Source organism: Lissotriton vulgaris, chromosome 10, assembly GCF_964263255.1.
Source record: "Lissotriton vulgaris chromosome 10, aLisVul1.2, whole genome shotgun sequence".
NCBI lineage: Eukaryota > Metazoa > Chordata > Amphibia > Caudata > Salamandridae > Lissotriton > Lissotriton vulgaris.
The window spans coordinates 534831531-534848059 of NC_141698.1; the positions used below are offsets into that span (position 1 = coordinate 534831531).

General features: G+C 47.1%; 6 non-coding genes across 6 annotated transcripts; all 6 read right to left on the reverse strand.

Moving 5' to 3' along the window:
• Positions 1-11016: 11016 nt before the first annotated feature.
• On the reverse strand, positions 11017-11089 carry TRNAV-AAC (transfer RNA valine (anticodon AAC)). The gene has a single exon. It is a non-coding gene; the product is annotated as a tRNA-Val (tRNA).
• Positions 11090-11475: 386 nt separating this feature from the next.
• TRNAP-AGG (transfer RNA proline (anticodon AGG)) lies at positions 11476-11547 on the reverse strand. Its single transcript has one exon. It is a non-coding gene; the product is annotated as a tRNA-Pro (tRNA).
• A 406-nt stretch (positions 11548-11953) lies between these two features.
• TRNAV-UAC (transfer RNA valine (anticodon UAC)) lies at positions 11954-12026 on the reverse strand. Its single transcript has one exon. It is a non-coding gene; the product is annotated as a tRNA-Val (tRNA).
• A 382-nt stretch (positions 12027-12408) lies between these two features.
• Positions 12409-12480, reverse strand: TRNAP-CGG (transfer RNA proline (anticodon CGG)). Its single transcript has one exon. It is a non-coding gene; the product is annotated as a tRNA-Pro (tRNA).
• A 922-nt stretch (positions 12481-13402) lies between these two features.
• Positions 13403-13514, reverse strand: TRNAL-CAA (transfer RNA leucine (anticodon CAA)). Its single transcript has 2 exons — positions 13477-13514; positions 13403-13448 (listed from the first exon to the last, which is right to left on the reverse strand). It is a non-coding gene; the product is annotated as a tRNA-Leu (tRNA).
• Positions 13515-13807: 293 nt separating this feature from the next.
• TRNAV-AAC (transfer RNA valine (anticodon AAC)) lies at positions 13808-13880 on the reverse strand. The gene has a single exon. It is a non-coding gene; the product is annotated as a tRNA-Val (tRNA).
• Positions 13881-16529: the final 2649 nt, after the last annotated feature.

Genomic DNA, 16529 nt, shown 5'->3' on the forward strand with positions numbered 1-16529 from the left:
GTCCACTGCCTGCCTGATGCTGAATTGTGGCTCGCTAATGTTTTGCCTGACTCCATCCTTTTTTCCCCATTGCAGAGACTGAAACCCGGCCTGTAATTATTCAACGAAAAACAGGAAGTGATATAATATTACAACACCACTGATAAATAAATATAAGGTATGTAGGCTGTGGAGTGCAAAAAGTCACAATTTGATTTTCCCAGTAGACAGTACAATATTTTTGAAAGTGCGTACTCTGTCTGAGTCACCTTTTGAAGGATAAATAAGTAGGGGCAAATTAATGTAGCGGATCTTTCCCCTCAAGCTAGGTGTACTGTAAACTGTGTTTTAGATCAAAATTAGATCTTCCTAGCAGTGCTCCCACCCAGACCCTTACTGAGGCCAGTCGCAAAAATGTAGAAGACCCCCAATCAAATCTCAAAAAACGAGGCCTAGCAGAAAACTGGTGACAAAACTTACTTTGAAAGTAAAAGTAGGCCAAAGTACCCCCTTCCTAATTACCCCTTACCCACCGTGGATTGCATTCAAACCACTTGCAAGCAACCTAGCAAAAGTATCCATAGCCAGCATCGCTCCAAGACTCGAAATCCCCCCCACTCAAACACATGCAATAGAAATACTGCTAACCCTAACGAACCCTAAGTTAAGAATAGTGGCAAAGGCTTTCTTTAACTATGCCAAATCCCCCCTTTCCCACCATGGATTTTCTTCAAATGACTTGCAACCAAAATTACACATTCTCACGAGTGCTCTAAGACCCCAGAACTCAGTTGCAAAAATCTAGAACACCCCGAAACACATGCAATCCTGCTGCTAGGGCTAACCCTAACGAACCCTAAGTTACAAAAAGTGCCAAAAGGCTTTTCCGTGAGGATTTTGTCCCAACCACTTCTACCCGGTATTAGACCTTCCCAGGAATGCCCGAAGACCCGCCAACCCACCCGCCAAGAAGCATAACACCCCCAAACAGGCCAAAAGCAAAATCTCATGCTTGCAATATTTCTCGGCCTTCGGTCCAAACGCGCTGCGTAGCTACGCCATAAGTCGGGGTTGCCACCACGGATTTCCTGAAAAGCAAATGCAATCAAGATTAAAGTGTCCCAGCAGTGCTCCCAGACCACGAAACTCGCCCACAAACAGACAGAACCCCCCCTAAAAGCACCTCAAAGTCAAGCAAGTCATCAAAAACACAAAAAAAATTCCGCCTGGGATTTGGTCCAAACCACTTTTATCCGGTATTAGAGCTTCCCAGCAATGGCCCCAGAGCCGTCAACCCAGGAGAAAACGAGTAGAAGACCCCAAAACAGCCAAAGAGCAAAAGGACAAAAATGGGGACTTTGTCAGTTTTTCCCAAATTTCCCAAATCACTCCGCGCGCGCTCTGCAGCTAGGCCCTAACTCCCCTCTGCCACCATGGATTTGCTTCAAACCTCTTGCAAAGTAAAGTATATATAGCCAGCAGTGCGCCCAGACCCCGAAACCCACCCACAAACACCAGGGAGCCCCCCAAACAGGCCCCCGAAAACGCTACATTGAGCAAAATGTCAGAAATAGCCCAAAAAAAATCGGCCTGGATTTTGTCCCAACCACTTCTACCCGGTATTAGACCTTTCCAGGAATGCCCCAAGACCCGCCAACCCACCCGCCAAGAAGCATAACACCCCCAAACAGGCCAAAAGCAAAATCTCATACTTGCAATATTTCTCGGCCTTCGGTCCAAACGCGCTGCGTAGCTAGGCCATAAGTCGGGGTTGCCACCACGGATTTCCTGAAAAGCAAATGCAATCAAGATCAGAGTGTCCCAGCAGTGCTCCCAGACCACGAAACTCACCCACAAACAGACGGAACCCCCCCTAAGAGCACCTCAAGGCAAGCAAGTCATCAAAAACACAAAAAATTTTCCGCCTGGGATTTGGTCCAAACCACTTTCATCCGGTATTAGAGCTTCCCAGCAATGACCCCAGAGCCGTCAACCCAGGAGAAAACGAGTAGAAGACCCCCAAACAGCCAAAGAGCAAAAGTACAAAAATGGGGACTTTGTCAGTTTTTCCCAAATTTCCCAAATCACTCCGCGCGCGCTCTGCAGCTAGGCCCTAACTCCCCTCTGCCACCATGGATTTGCTTCAAACCTCTTGCAAAGTAAAGTATATATAGCCAGCAGTGCGCCCAGACCCCGAAACCCACCCACAAACACCAGGAATCCCCCCAAACAGGCCCCCGAAAACGCTACATTGAGCAAAATGTCAGAAATAGCCAAAAAAAAATCGGCCTGGATTTTGTCCCAACCACTTCTACCCGGTATTAGACCTTCCCAGGAATGCCCCAAGACCCGCCAACCCACCCGCCAAGAAGCATAACACCCCCAAACAGGCCAAAAGCAAAATCTCATACTTGCAATATTTCTCGGCCTTCGGTCCAAACGCGCTGCGTAGCTAGGCCATAAGTCGGGGTTGCCACCACGGATTTCCTGAAAAGCAAATGCAATCAAGATTAGAGTGTCCCTGCAGTGCTCCCAGACCACGAAACTCACCCACAAACAGACGGAACCCCCCCTAAGAGCACCTCAAAGGCAAGCAAGTCATCAAAAACACAAAAAAAAATCCGCCTGGGATTTGGTCCAAACCACTTTTATCCGGTATTAGAGCTTCCCAACAATGGTCCCAGAGCCGTCAACTCACCTGCAAAGAGGTACAACAACACCCCCACAAGTGCTGAGTCTTTCTTCATCGGGCGTAAACCAGCCCTCTGGTTTGATGGAAATAGGAGTCTGGAGGAGGAGGATAGAGGAGCATGTTCTTCTGAACTTGTGAACCTGAGGAATGCAGACTGCGGCAACTTCAAATCAATTAGCAAACCAGTGAAGACAGTTCTGCTGATGGGCTTGTTTTTGTGATTATCTGATTAAAGTTTGAAATATATTAACTGTGCACAACAAAGAAAGACAGACACACAGGAATAAAAGTGAATAAGGACGAAAAAGAAAGTTATTGATTCGTTGTCTCATTTTCAGGGCTCGGTATCACGGTCCAGGAATGAGAATAAGGCTTCTTCATCATACTCTGCGAATTCAGGCAGGGTGAGCTCAGTGACACCTGACAGAGTAGAAATTCCCTCATCTATGTTGCTGGCCACCTCCTCTTCATCCGGCACGCTTTCTCGTACTCTGAAATCTGGTGGTATGAGGTGCTGATTCATCTTGATCATTGTTAACCTCTCCACATTTTTGGGCGAGAGGCGGCTCCGTTTGGGAGTTACAATGCCACCAGCAGTACTGAAAACCCGTTCAGAAGACACTCTTGCGAGTGGGCAAGACAAGTAGTTTAAAGCCAGGTTGGTGAGCTGTGGCCACAATTCTTTTTTCCCATGCCAATACGCCAATGGGTCAGAATTAACATAGACCTATGTTGAGTCATTCAGATAGTCCTTCACCATCGACTCAAGGTCCTCCTCATCCAAGGTTCCTCCACTTTGCTTAGCTCTTGCTGTGCCTCTGACCTTTTGAGAACCAAACCCACGCAGAGCTAGCCAATCCTCTTCAGCCTCCAATGTTTCTGTTGTGTCTCGTGCAGATGATCCCGTTGCCGGTGTCTTTAACGGCTGAGAGGTCACTTGTGCCACAGCCACAGGTGCAGAAGTGGATTGTTTTGACTGGGGATGGCCTGCTGATGTACTGCCATATCCTTCAATTTCCAGCCGTTCTCTTTCAAACCTCTTGGCTGACAAGGCTAGCCAATGTTTGTACTTTGGAACATGTTCATCATCAAAAGGAAAGAATGCTTGGCCTGCCAGCGCCTTTTTGTAGCGTGGATCCAGAATAGTAGCACAAATGTAATGCTCTTCTGAGTGGATCTTTTTAAGACGTTCATCACCTTGTAGGAGCTCTAATAATTTCTCAGCCAGAAGAAAAGAGTATTGGTTTTTTACATCTTTTTCAAACACAGAACACACCTCCTTCAGTTGGTCCTCCAGCATGTACAACAATGGGATAGCTTTTCCCAAATTACAGTCCTCCTTGCTGACTGCACGCGTGAAGAACTCAAAAGGACGAAGCATGCGTGTCAGGCTTTGAACTATGTTCCATTGCGCCGCACCCATCCTCAGCTCCTCTGTACCCTCTGTAAGGAAATATTGATCGAGTTCTGTATACTGCTCATACAGACGCTCAAGCATGTAGAAGGTTGAGTTCCAACGTGTTACCACCTCCTGGATGAGTGCTTTCACTGGCTTTTTATGTTGATATAGCAGGCTCCTCAGCTGCTTCCGTGCCTTAAAAGAATGGCTGAAATGCTTGCACATTTTTCGGCAGGTGTCCAATACGCTGTACGCTGCACTGCCTTTATTACCCAAGAATTTTTGGACAACCAGGTTTATACAGTGCGCCAAACACGGCACTCTGAAATAGTTACCGTTCCTCATGGCCGTAACTATATTGGCGCCATTGTCCGTGGAAACATAACCAACCTGGCGTTTTAGTGGGGACAGCCAGTTAAGGACCTTTGTGTTAAAGACATCCAAAATGTTTTCTGCTGTGTGACGTTTCTCCAAACCAAACATGGCTAGGGTTGCATGTTTCCGAGCAGCTTTAAAAACAATGTCCGTGTCAACACCTGTGTTTAGCTTTGCTTTAGCCGCTGAAAAAGAGACCCAGTGTGCAGTGATGCACATGTAATCAGCGCCTGCGCCACTGGTCCACATGTCTGTTGTCATATGTATAGTGTGAACAGCACTCTTCTGCAAAGCTGCCCCAATCACCTTCAGAACATCTTCATGTAGTGCTGGAACCGCAACTCGGGCAAAATAGAACCGGCTAGGAACCTTCCATTTAGGGCAGAGCGCTGCCACTAATTCTAGAAAACCAACCCCTTCTACAAAAGAAAAAGGGAGAAGGTCCAGAGCTAGCATTTTAGCCAGCTTAGTGTTATACAGACGCGTCAGTGGGTGGTTGCGTTCATATTGCGCTTCTGTAAACAACATCTTTTTAATGTTGCCCTGGACCAAGGATTTACGGGATGATGATGATATCTTCGACCCAGTTACGCTCGCTGATGAACTTTTCCGCATTGATGTCTCACTCTCTCCCACACTCTTAGTGTGCCTCACATGGGGTGTGCTGCTGACAGGGGTACTGGGTGTAAGTGAAGTGTTTGAATCGTCTTCTTCCTCCTCGTCATCATCAGATGAAAAATCAACGTTTTCATTACGTGCAATTCCGGCTTCCTTAAACGCCTCTAGGTGCGGAAACCATTGGACAGGGTGCGCTCTCTTAAGATGACCTCTCTGGCCTCCGGTACCATAGTTAGAACCAAGCTTACCACGACTAACTCGAAGCTTACAAATGCTACAAATGGCTACGTTTTCCATTTTTGGGCTAACACTAAAGAAGTCCCAAACTGGAGACTTGAAATGTCTTTGGGGGCCGGAGGAGGCGGCGATACTGGTGGTGGTGGTCCTGCTGCTAATGCCAGATGAAGTGGAGGATGTGGATTGCCGAACTTCAGTACGTTTTGCACTTTCACCACCATGAATTGAGGTCGAGGTGGGTACCTTCTTGCGAGGAAGAAATATGGAAGCGGTAGGTGTTGGTGTACTACTTAACTCCAAATCTAATGATTGTTGTGTTTCCATTTCCATTGCCTCCTCGTCGACATCATCATCACGCTCAGCAGCTTCTCGGGATAGGGTCAAAATGTCTCTTTGCTGCATGCCCGGTGGGGCTGCAGTGACCTTTGTGATGACTGGCTCGTCGTCATCGTGAGAGGCTTCATCACCAGCAGTATCTGTCACTTCTTGTTGAGCCTCATCACAATCCATAGCTATGAGTTTTTCGACGACCTTCCTTTTACGCTTAGGTACCTTTGTCAGATCATGGTGTGTCTCACTGTCAGACCGCAGTGGTGGTTCCCAAGACGGATCACTTGCATCAGAAGGAGGTGGGCTTGAAGAAGATGTAGACACCTCCCTTGATCTTTTCCTTGCTAGGGATGTGGAAGACAATGAATGATCATCAGGAGGAGTGGCTTCCAATGATACCTCGGCTTCATTGTCGATTTCCTGATGTGCCCCTACTTCGGGAGGAACAACTATTGTGGGCACTTGTGACCCTCCATGCACCTCTGCTTGCGCATCTCCTTTTGCTGCCTCTCCTTCCACATGTACTTGGGCGTGTACTTGCACATGGTGTTGTTGTTGCGGCTGTGGTTGTTCAACACTTGTCAGATGAGTTACAACAACCTGTGTTGATTGAGGGACATTGCTGCTACTTTCTTGCGATGAGCCAACATCACTGGTCGATGGTGATTGGAGAAGTACACTGACTGCCTCTGAAGCACTCAAGGGCTTTGACGTAAGTTGGCGTGGTGGTGGAGGCACTGAACCCAATGGAGCAGGGGTGCTGCTCCCAGCTTGGTCCCCAGCAGATCCTGCTGCTGCTGCAGGCGTACTTTTTTTTTTGCTCCCAAAAAACGTGGCGTTTGGCACACCAGCCTCCTTGGTAACTTGCTTCTTCTGCTCCTTACTAGCAACTTTCTTGCTAGAGGAGCTACGGAGAACTTTTTTTGGGGCCATCTTCTTCAGAGCAGATCAGACAGCAGGCCGCAGTTGCACGAATTGTGGAGTTGTCTGAGGCCAGACGTGACGTCGCGTGACGTTATGCTGCACACACACACCGCTGCAGGACTTCTTCCTGGCACTGGTGGTTCTCTTGAGTCTTGTGCACCTAAAAACAATGGAAGACAGAGGAACATCAGTTCAGTTATACACCACAAAAAAAAATCGGAAAAAAAACAGAAAAATCAGCACAATCCCATTCCATCCATGCCCTCCATGATGTTTAAGTTCAAGACAGCCCACAGAAAGACTAGGCACATGCTAGACTCAAATACCCCTGGTGAAAAGGCCACAAGTACAGCCCCAAAAAACGAAAATCACTGAAAAATCAGCTCAATCCCAATCCATCCATGCCCTCCATGATGTTTAAGTTCAAGACAGCCCACAGAAAGACTAGGCCCATGCTAGACTCAAATACCCCTGGTGAAAAGGCCACAAGTACAGCCCCAAAAAACGAAAATCACTGAAAAATCAGCACAATCCCAATCCATCCATGCCCTCCATGATGTTTAAATTCAAGACAACCCACAGAAAGACTAGGCCCAGGCAAGACTCACTACCCCTGGGCATAAAGGTTGAAAAGTAGGCAAAATGGTTGCAGGCCTAACAACAAAGCCTGCATTCAAAATGGCCACTTGCCTCCCAACACATGGCCAGTGCCTGTAGCAGCACTCAAAATGGCCACCAGCCACATGGCCTGTCCCTCCCCATGAACACTCCCAAAAATCGGAAAACACTGCAAAATCAGCACAATCCCATTCCATCCATGCCCTCCATGATGTTTAAGTTCAAGACAGCCCACAGAAAGACTAGGCCCATGCTACACTCAAATACCCCTGGTGAAAAGGCCACAAGTACAGCCCCAAAAAACGAAAATCACTGAAAAATCAGCACAATCCCAATCCATCCATGCCCTCCATGATGTTTAAGTTCAAGACAGCCCACAGAAAGACTAGGCCCATGCTAGACTCAAATACCCCAGGTGAAAAGGCCACAAGTACAGCCCCAAAAAACGAAAATCACTGAAAAATCAGCACAATCCCAATCCATCCATGCCCTCCATGATGTTTAAATTCAAGACAACCCACAGAAAGACTAGGCCCATGCAAGACTCACTACCCCTGGGCATAAAGGTTGAAAAGTAGGCAAAATGGTTGCAGGCCTAACAACAAAGCCTGCATTCAAAATGGCCACTTGCCTCCCAGCACATGGCCAGTGCCTGTAGCAGCACTCAAAATGGCCACCAGCCACATGGCCTGTCCCTCCCCATGAACACCCCCAAAAATCGAAAAACACTGCAAAATCAGCACAATCCCATTCCATCCATGCCCTCCATGATGTTTAAGTTCAAGACAGCCCACAGAAAGACTAGGCCCATGCTGGACTCAAATACCCCTGGTGAAAAGGCCACAAGTACAGCCCCAAAAAACGAAAATCACTGAAAAATCAGCACAATCCCAATCCATCCATGCCCTCCATGATGTTTAAGTTCAATACAGCACACAGAAAGACTAGGCCCATGCTAGACTCAAATACCCCTGGTGAAAAGGCCACAAGTACAGCCCCAAAAAACGAAAATCACTGAAAAATCAGCACAATCCCAATCCATCCATGCCCTCCATGATGTTTAAGTTCAAGACAGCCCACAGAAAGACTAGGCCCATGCTAGACTCAAATACCCCTGGTGAAAAGGCCACAAGTACAGCCCCAAAAAACGAAAATCACTGAAAAATCAGCACAATCCCAATCCATCCATGCCCTCCATGATGTTTAAATTCAAGACAACCCACAGAAAGACTAGGCCCATGCAAGACTTACTACCCCTGGGCATAAAGGTTGAAAAATAGGCAAAATGGTTGCAGGCCTAACAACAAAGCCTGTATTCAAAATGGCCAGTTGCCTCTCCCAGCACATGGCCAGTGCCTGTAGCAGCACTCAAAATGGCCACCAGCCACATGGCCTGTCCCTCCCCATGAACGCCCCCAAAAATCGAAAAACACTGCAAAATCAGCACAATCCCATTCCATCCATGCCCTCCATGATGTTTAAGTTCAAGACAGCCCACAGAAAGACTAGGCCCATGCTAGACTCAAATACCCCTGGTGAAAAGGCCACAAGTACAGCCCTAAAAAACGAAAATCACTGAAAAATCAGCACAATCCCAATCCATCCATGCCCTCCATGATGTTTAAGTTCAAGACAGCCCACAGAAAGACTAGGCCCATGCTAGACTCAAATACCCCTGGTGAAAAGGCCACAAGTACAGCCCCAAAAAACGAAAATCACTGAAAAATCAGCACAATCCCAATCCATCCATGCCCTCCATGATGTTTAAATTCAAGACAACCCACAGAAAGATTAGGCCCATGCAAGACTCACTACCCCTGGGCATGAAGGTTGAAAAGTAGGCAAAATGGTTGCAGGCCTAACAACAAAGCCTGCATTCAAAATGGCCACTTGCCTCTCCCAGCACATGGCCAGTGCCTGTAGCAGCACTCAAAATGGCCACCAGCCACATGGCCTGTCCCTCCCCATGAACACCCCCAAAAATCGAAAAACACTGCAAAATCACCACAATCCCAGTCCATCCATGCCCTCCATGATGTTTAAGTTCAAGACAGCCCACAGAAAGACTAGGCCCATGCTAGACTCAAATACCCCTGGTGAAAAGGCCACAAGTACAGCCCCAAAAAACGAAAATCACTGAAAAATCAGCACAATCCCAATCCATCCATGCCCTCCATGATGTTTAAATTCAAGACAACCCACAGAAAGACTAGGCCCATGCAAGACTCACTACCCCTGGGCATAAAGGTTGAAAAGTAGGCAAAATGGTTGCAGGCCTAACAACAAAGCCTGCATTCAAAATGGCCACTTGCCTCTCCCAGCACATGGCCAGTGCATGTAGCAGCACTCAAAATGGCCACCAGCCACATGGCCTGTCCTTCCCAATGAACACCCCCAAAAATCGAAAAACACTGCAAAATCAGCACAATCCCATTCCATCCATGCCCTCCATGATGTTTAAGTTCAAGACAGCCCACAGAAAGACTAGGCCCATGCTAGACTCAAATACCCCTGGTGAAAAGGCCACAAGTACAGCCCCAAAAAACGAAAATCACTGAAAAATCAGCACAATCCCATTCCATCCATGGCCTCCATGATGTTTAAGTTCAAGACAGCCCACAGAAAGACTAGGCCCATGCTAGACTCAAATACCCCTGGTGAAAAGGCCACAAGTACAGCCCCAAAAAACGAAAATCACTGAAAAATCAGCACAATCCCAATCCATCCATGCCCTCCATGATGTTTAAGTTCAAGACAACCCACAGAAAGACTCAGTCCACCCACCACTGAGTACCCCTGGGCAAAAGGCCCCAAAACAGCCCAAAAATCGAAAATTCCCAAATTTTAGTTGCAGCAACTGTAATGCCCCAAACAAACTTACTTGTAAAATTTCTAATCCAACAGTGATCCTAAGAAAGTCAAAAAGGCCTCAAGTCCAAATATCCAGCAGCATCCACAAAAAGTAATCCTTCCAGCTCCAGATCCAAATGAAAAGTGACCAGGAGATGGACAAAGCACTGGGAGGAGCCTGCTGGACAGAAACAGGAAGTTGAAGACTGTGGGGCACTTCCTTCCTCCCACCCCCCTCCCCCCTCCCCAAAATGGACTCCTCGCTAAAAAAGTGCAGGCAAATGTCAACCTAAGGAGTTATTCAGATAAAAATCATCATTTCAAGAAGGTTTATGCTGTTTGCTGGTGGATTTCTTGTGCAGAATTGCAAATTTCATATTTTCGCTTGTGCGAGATTGATGCTGCTCGCCGCATCTCAAATCTCGCAATTGCGAAGTACCGCGAGACGTGATCTCGCCGTACTCGTGTTGACAAACTCTCGCTGTGCAAGTTGGCAAGCCGCGATGACGTAATCGCGCTCGCCAAATTCCCGCGGGATCACACAGCAAGATCCAAAATGGCGCAGCACTCGCAAAATATCGAGAAAAACAACTCGGCAAACGATGATAAACGCCGCGCGCCGCAAAAATTGTATCACCAACGACGCGAGCCGCAAAAAATAATCCGCTGCGTGCGAATTTGCGGATTTTGCGGGAAATTCGCAAATCTCGCGGATTGCGAATTTCCCAAAAATCCGCAAAATCCGCTAGCATAACGGATTTTCCGCCCATGCTTAGTCACAGGTGTAAAGGCCCCAACAATACAACATAGCTTAAACAAAATAAAAATAGGCCCAAGAACAACCCCCAGATGATGGATGGAGATAACTTTGTTTCGTCTTGCAAAGGTAAAGAAAGTTTCCCACGGCTCACTGTGTTCAAAGACCACCTTTTCTTAAACTTGCATTGAGATAATAAGGTTTTAGAGTGTGCTCATAAAAGCATCCAATGCACATTGTTTCTGCCCGGTCTCGAACCGGGGACTTTTCGCGTGTTAGGCGAACGTGATGACCACTACACTACAGAAACTACCTTGCTGTTTTCTACTATTAGAGGAAAGTTTCTCTCAAGTCTTCACCCGACTTCTATTCTGCTGAATCAGCAGCGGCTCGGAATGTGCAGAAAAATTGTGAATACCTCAGTGATATCATCCCACATGCTTGCAATTAGACGTACTCAAAACTCACTTGTGCAGGCATCGACGGACAAATATCTGATGCCTAAATGCCAGCGAGTACAGCTTGGGAAAGCATCACCTGGGACACACTGAGACTAAGCAGGTAGGCAGATATAGCAGGGTGATCCATTTTTCTTCTGAGGTTAGAAATATGTTGTGCAACAATGCACCCAGTATAACGAGAAATAGTCAGTCATAGTGCATTTTTAGTAGGATTTGTATGTTTACCTCTAAAAAAGGGCTCGTCCGTGATTTGAACCCGGGACCTCTCGCACCCTAAGCGAGAATCATACCCCTAGACCAACGAGCCACGCAAGAGTCACCTCTAACATGGCTCCAGGGGTTAGTGGCAGCTAGCCAGTACATGCTGCTCTGTTCTGCAATATGATTGCTGTCTTTTCCATGGCCGTCATCAAACAAGAAATTAAAAAGCCTCTGTCCTTCACACAGTTTGTTTGCTTTAAGTGTCTGCTTGTGGTGAGGACAAGAGAAGCATTTCTGCTCTCATGCCTTGCTTTCATGAAGTAGGCCCACCCTACAGAGCAAAGTGCGAGCAAGCGAATGGCGCAAGCTATCGTCACTTCTCTTTTCGAGCTGTCACTGAGATCTCTGGAGCACCCTACGTCAGGCTGGTAAGGAATAGACAGCCTCTATTATCTCAGCTTTCCTATAAAGTGAGCCAGTAAATGCAAACACTGTGAAAAACAGCAAGCTGCTGTTTCTGCCCAGTCTCGAACTAGGGACTTTTCACGTGTAAGGCGAACGTGATAACCACTACACTACAGAAACAGACACTACCTCAGGAATCTTCTTGGCATGTATTGGGTTGGAATGCACAGACTAATGGCCAACGTCCTTGAAGATCAAAGTTGGGCTCTCCTTACCCGGTCTCTCTTTCTTTGGAAGACAGGAATGAGGACCACTTTTATTCCAAGAGGCGATTTTGAAACCATATCCTGAAATGACACTAGAAAAACACTTTGCATGTAATATTCCTACACTGCTGGTCCAGACCAGAAAAGCAGTTGCAACGAAGTCCTGCACTCCTTCATCATGTCAAAAGTGGAAAATAGCATGCAGGGTAAGGAAGCTTCTCGACACACAGCGTCTTACAGCATTGAAAAGAAGAAAGGCTCCTATATGACAAGCAGCCTGAAAACTTCCACAGGATGGGCTCGTCCGGGATTTGAACCCGGGACCTCTCGCACCCGAAGCGAGAATCATACCCCTAGACCAACGAGCCTGAGTGGCCAGGAGACATTTTGAACAATTTCTGAAGCGTCTTTCAGAAAACAGCAGGGCTATTTGGCTCGTCTCCCTATAAGTGAGCCACACAAAGTCATGTTTTCTCTCAAGTTGTTGTTTTCTCACTCCAGCAAGGAAGGGGGCAGCCAATCTCCTATCGGCCAGTGAGCAGAAAAAAGGCACAGATGAGAACAGCAAGCACTTTCTGGCACTTGTACTCCTCTGCAAGTCCTGGACCCTTGCTCCATAGACTTCCACACCAGAAGCAATGAAGGGCCCACCATTTCTTGCGCCTGAGAAAGAGGTGTTTGATATTTGGATTCAAACGCGCTCGCTCAGCGCTCGATCAGGCGAGATTTATATGAGTGGCTCACAGGCCTGAAACATTCACCTGGGAGACCCAGAGTGGCTGACTTCCCAGTATGGCCATTGTTGGGCGAGTCTCCTCCTTTTCTCCTGCCTCAATCTAGAATTGGCTGCAAATCACAAGAGAGAGTGCAATGTCCGTGTGTAGTGCCTATTCCCAGCTACCTCTCTGTCTTCCTTATGTAAATTAGAATTTGCAAGGGGGGACCATTGGCAATCTGCTCCTCCCACATAACCAGGAAGCCCTGTTGAACATGTCTGCCTGTGTTGTTGCAGGGACAGTGCCTTCTCTGCCCAAAAGGTGGCAGGAGAGCCTCACAACAAATGATGGGATCAACTGCTTATTTCGAAACCCAGCATGGCAGTTACTGTGATGGAGTGCAAATGTAAATGAAGGTGTGCCTGAGGTGTCCCTTTCAGAAATACATGGAATTGTGATTGAGGGCCCAGCCTGGTGGACTTCTCTTCATTTACTACAGGTTACTGCAAATATTGTGGTGTGTCTGGGGAATGCACTGCAAAAATTAGGAAGACTTAAGGGTGTAAAAGGGACATGTCAGAAGTGGGATTTGAACCCACGCCTCCATGAGGAGACCAGAAGGCTCAGCATCACTGAAGATCAAGCTCTCTTGAGTCTGGCGCCTTAGACCACTCGGCCATCCTGACGGCTCAGGGTGTGCTTAGTTCTGACTCTTCTGTCTGCACCTGCCAACGTTTCCACTTACAACGTTCACAGCAATGTCACAGGTGTAAAGGCCCCAACAATACAACATAGCTTAAACAAAATAAAAATAGGCCCAAGAACAACCCCTAGATGATGGATGGAGATAACTTTGTTTCGTCTTGCAAAGGTAAAGAAAGTTTCCCACGGCTACCTGTGTTCAAAGACCACCTCTTCTTAAACTTGCATTGAGATAATAAGGTTTTAGAGTGTGCTCATAAAAGCATCCAATGCACAGTGTTTCTGCCCGGTCTCGAACTGGGGACCTTTCGCGTGTTAGGCGAACGTGATGACCACTACACTACAGAAACTACTTTGCTGTTTTCTACTGTTAGAGGAAAGTTTCTCTCAAGTCTTCACCCTACTTCTATTCTGCTGTATCAGCAGCGGCTCAGAATGTGCAGAAAAATTGTGAATACCTCAGTGATATCATCCAACATGCTTGCAATTAGACGTACTCAAAACTCACTTGTGCAGGCATCGACAGACAAATATCTGATTCCTAAATGCCAGCAAGTACAGCTTGGGAAAGCATCACCTGGGACACACTGAGACTAAGCAGGTAGGCAGATATAGCAGGGTGATCCATTTTTCTTCTGAGGTTAGAAATATGTTGTGCAACAATGCACCCAGTATAACAAGAAATAGTCAGGCATAGTGCATTTTTAGTAGGATTTGTATGTTTACCTCTAAAAAAGGGCTTGTCTGGGATTTGAACCCGGGACCTCTCACACCCAAAGCAAGAATCATACCCCTAGACCAACGAGCCACGCAAGAGTCACCTCTGACACGGCTCCAGGGGTTAGTGGCAGCTAGCCAGTACATGCTGCTCTGTTCTGCAATATGATTGCTGTCTTTTCCATGGCCGTCATCAAACACGAAATTAAAAAGCCTCTGTCCTTCAGACAGTTTGTTTGCTTTAAGTGTCTGCTCGTGGTGAGGACAAGAGAAGCATTTCTGCTCTCATGCCTTGCTTTCATGAAGTAGGCCCACCCAACAGAGCAAAGTGCGAGCAAGCGAATGGCGCAAGCTATCGTCACTTCTCTTTTCGAGCTGTCACTGAGATCTCTGGAGCACCCTACGTCAGGCTGGTGAGGAATAGACAGCCTCTATTATCTCAGCTTTCCTATAAAGTGAGCCAGTAAATGCAAACACTGTGAAAAACAGAAAGCTGCTGTTTCTGCCCGGTCTCGAATCAGGGACCTTTCGCGTGTAAGGCAAAACTGCCCAGTAAAACTCTGAGTAGGCGGTGGACGAAATTAGAAATGAATGAATGGGTAGAGGCACTGAACACAAGCGAACCCCAGGCCAATCAGGACATTGACAGGGCTAATGTGGACTTTAACCAATGGATTGAATCATCATTGGATAAGGTGCTTCCAAAAATAAACATCTCCAAAAAGAAAGGCTCCACTAAACAACCTTGGTTTACTTCTGAGCCAAGGTCCCTAAAACAAGAATGTAAACGGTTGGAGAGACAGTGGCGAAAACATTTTGAGGAAGAGAAAAAAAACAAATATAGACTCTCTCTAAAAAAATATAAATCTGCTCTTAACGTGGCCAAATCCATCTTTTACGCAGAAAAAATAGAGATCTCTGCCAATGCCCCAAGAGAGATGTTTGAGATAGCTAAATCTCTATTAAAAGCCCCCGACCCGTCATCATCACCACTCTGTACGGAGGAGGCTGACGCTCACTGCAACAATCTGGCGAATTTTTTTGCTGAAATAATTCAAAAGATCTTCCTGTCCCTCCCTCCTCTATCTTTGGAAGAACCTATCCTTCCTTTGCCAGATGATACTGATATTATTCTGCCTTGCCTCTCTTTCTTTTCCCCCCTCAGTACTGAACTTTTACCCTCGCTTTTCAACTCTGTAAAAAGCGGGTCTCCGCTAGACCCTGCCCCTATGAATATTCTAAAGCTAGCCCTGCCTAATATCAGTACATACATCATCCATCTAGTTAACACCTCACTTGAATCAGGAAGGGTACCCCAAGACTGGAAACTGGCCATGGTTAGGGCCCTGTTAAAAAAGCCTCATCTCGACCCCCAGGACTTTTCCAATTATTGTCCCATTTCCCTGCTCCCTGGCATTAGTAAACTTGCAGAGAAATGGGTAAATAAACAATTAGCATCCTTTCTGGAGACCCATAACCTGCTCCATCCAACCCAAACCGGGTTCCGGAGAGGACAGGGAACGGAGACGGCACTGTTGAGGGTGGTAGAGGATTCCAGGAGGATTCTGGACGCAGGTGGCAGCGCGGCCATTATCCTCCTGGACCTCAGTGCCGCCTTCGACACGGTGAACCACCATGTCCTCCTGTCTCGTCCCAGAAAGCTGGGCGTCAAAGGCAGGGCACTCCTTTGGCTGGAGTCCTTTCTTGGTGATAGATTTTTTAAGGTCTTTTCAGAAAATAGCTGCTCCCCATCAATGCCATTACAGTGTGGGGTGCCACAGGGTTCCTCCCATAGCCCCACACTGTTTAATGTTTATATGGCGCCCCTGGTGGAAGTAGTAGTTCCCTTTGGGATCGAACTGGTAAGCTATGCTGATGACACCCAGCTAGTTGTCTCTCTCAATCAGGTGGAATCCCCCCCCTCCAGGCTTTGCCGTTGCCTGGAGGCAGTAGCAAACTGGATGGACTTGTCCCACCTGAAATTGAATGGAGGAAAAACGGAGCTGATGCTTCTAGGAAAACGAGCCATATTTAACAACGTGATACATTAGCCCTCCTGTATGGGCCCAGGACCCACTCCAAAGACCGAGATAAAGAGTCTCGGGTTTTGGTTGGACGCAGAGTTGTCATTTAAGACCCAGGCAAGGAAGACAGTGGCCACCTGCTTCGGACTGCTGAAAACAATTCGAAAAATCCTTCCTCAGCTACCCGAAACAGCAAAGAAAACCATAGTCCAGTCCCTTGTTTTATCCAGGCTGGATTATGGAAATGCGCTCTATCTT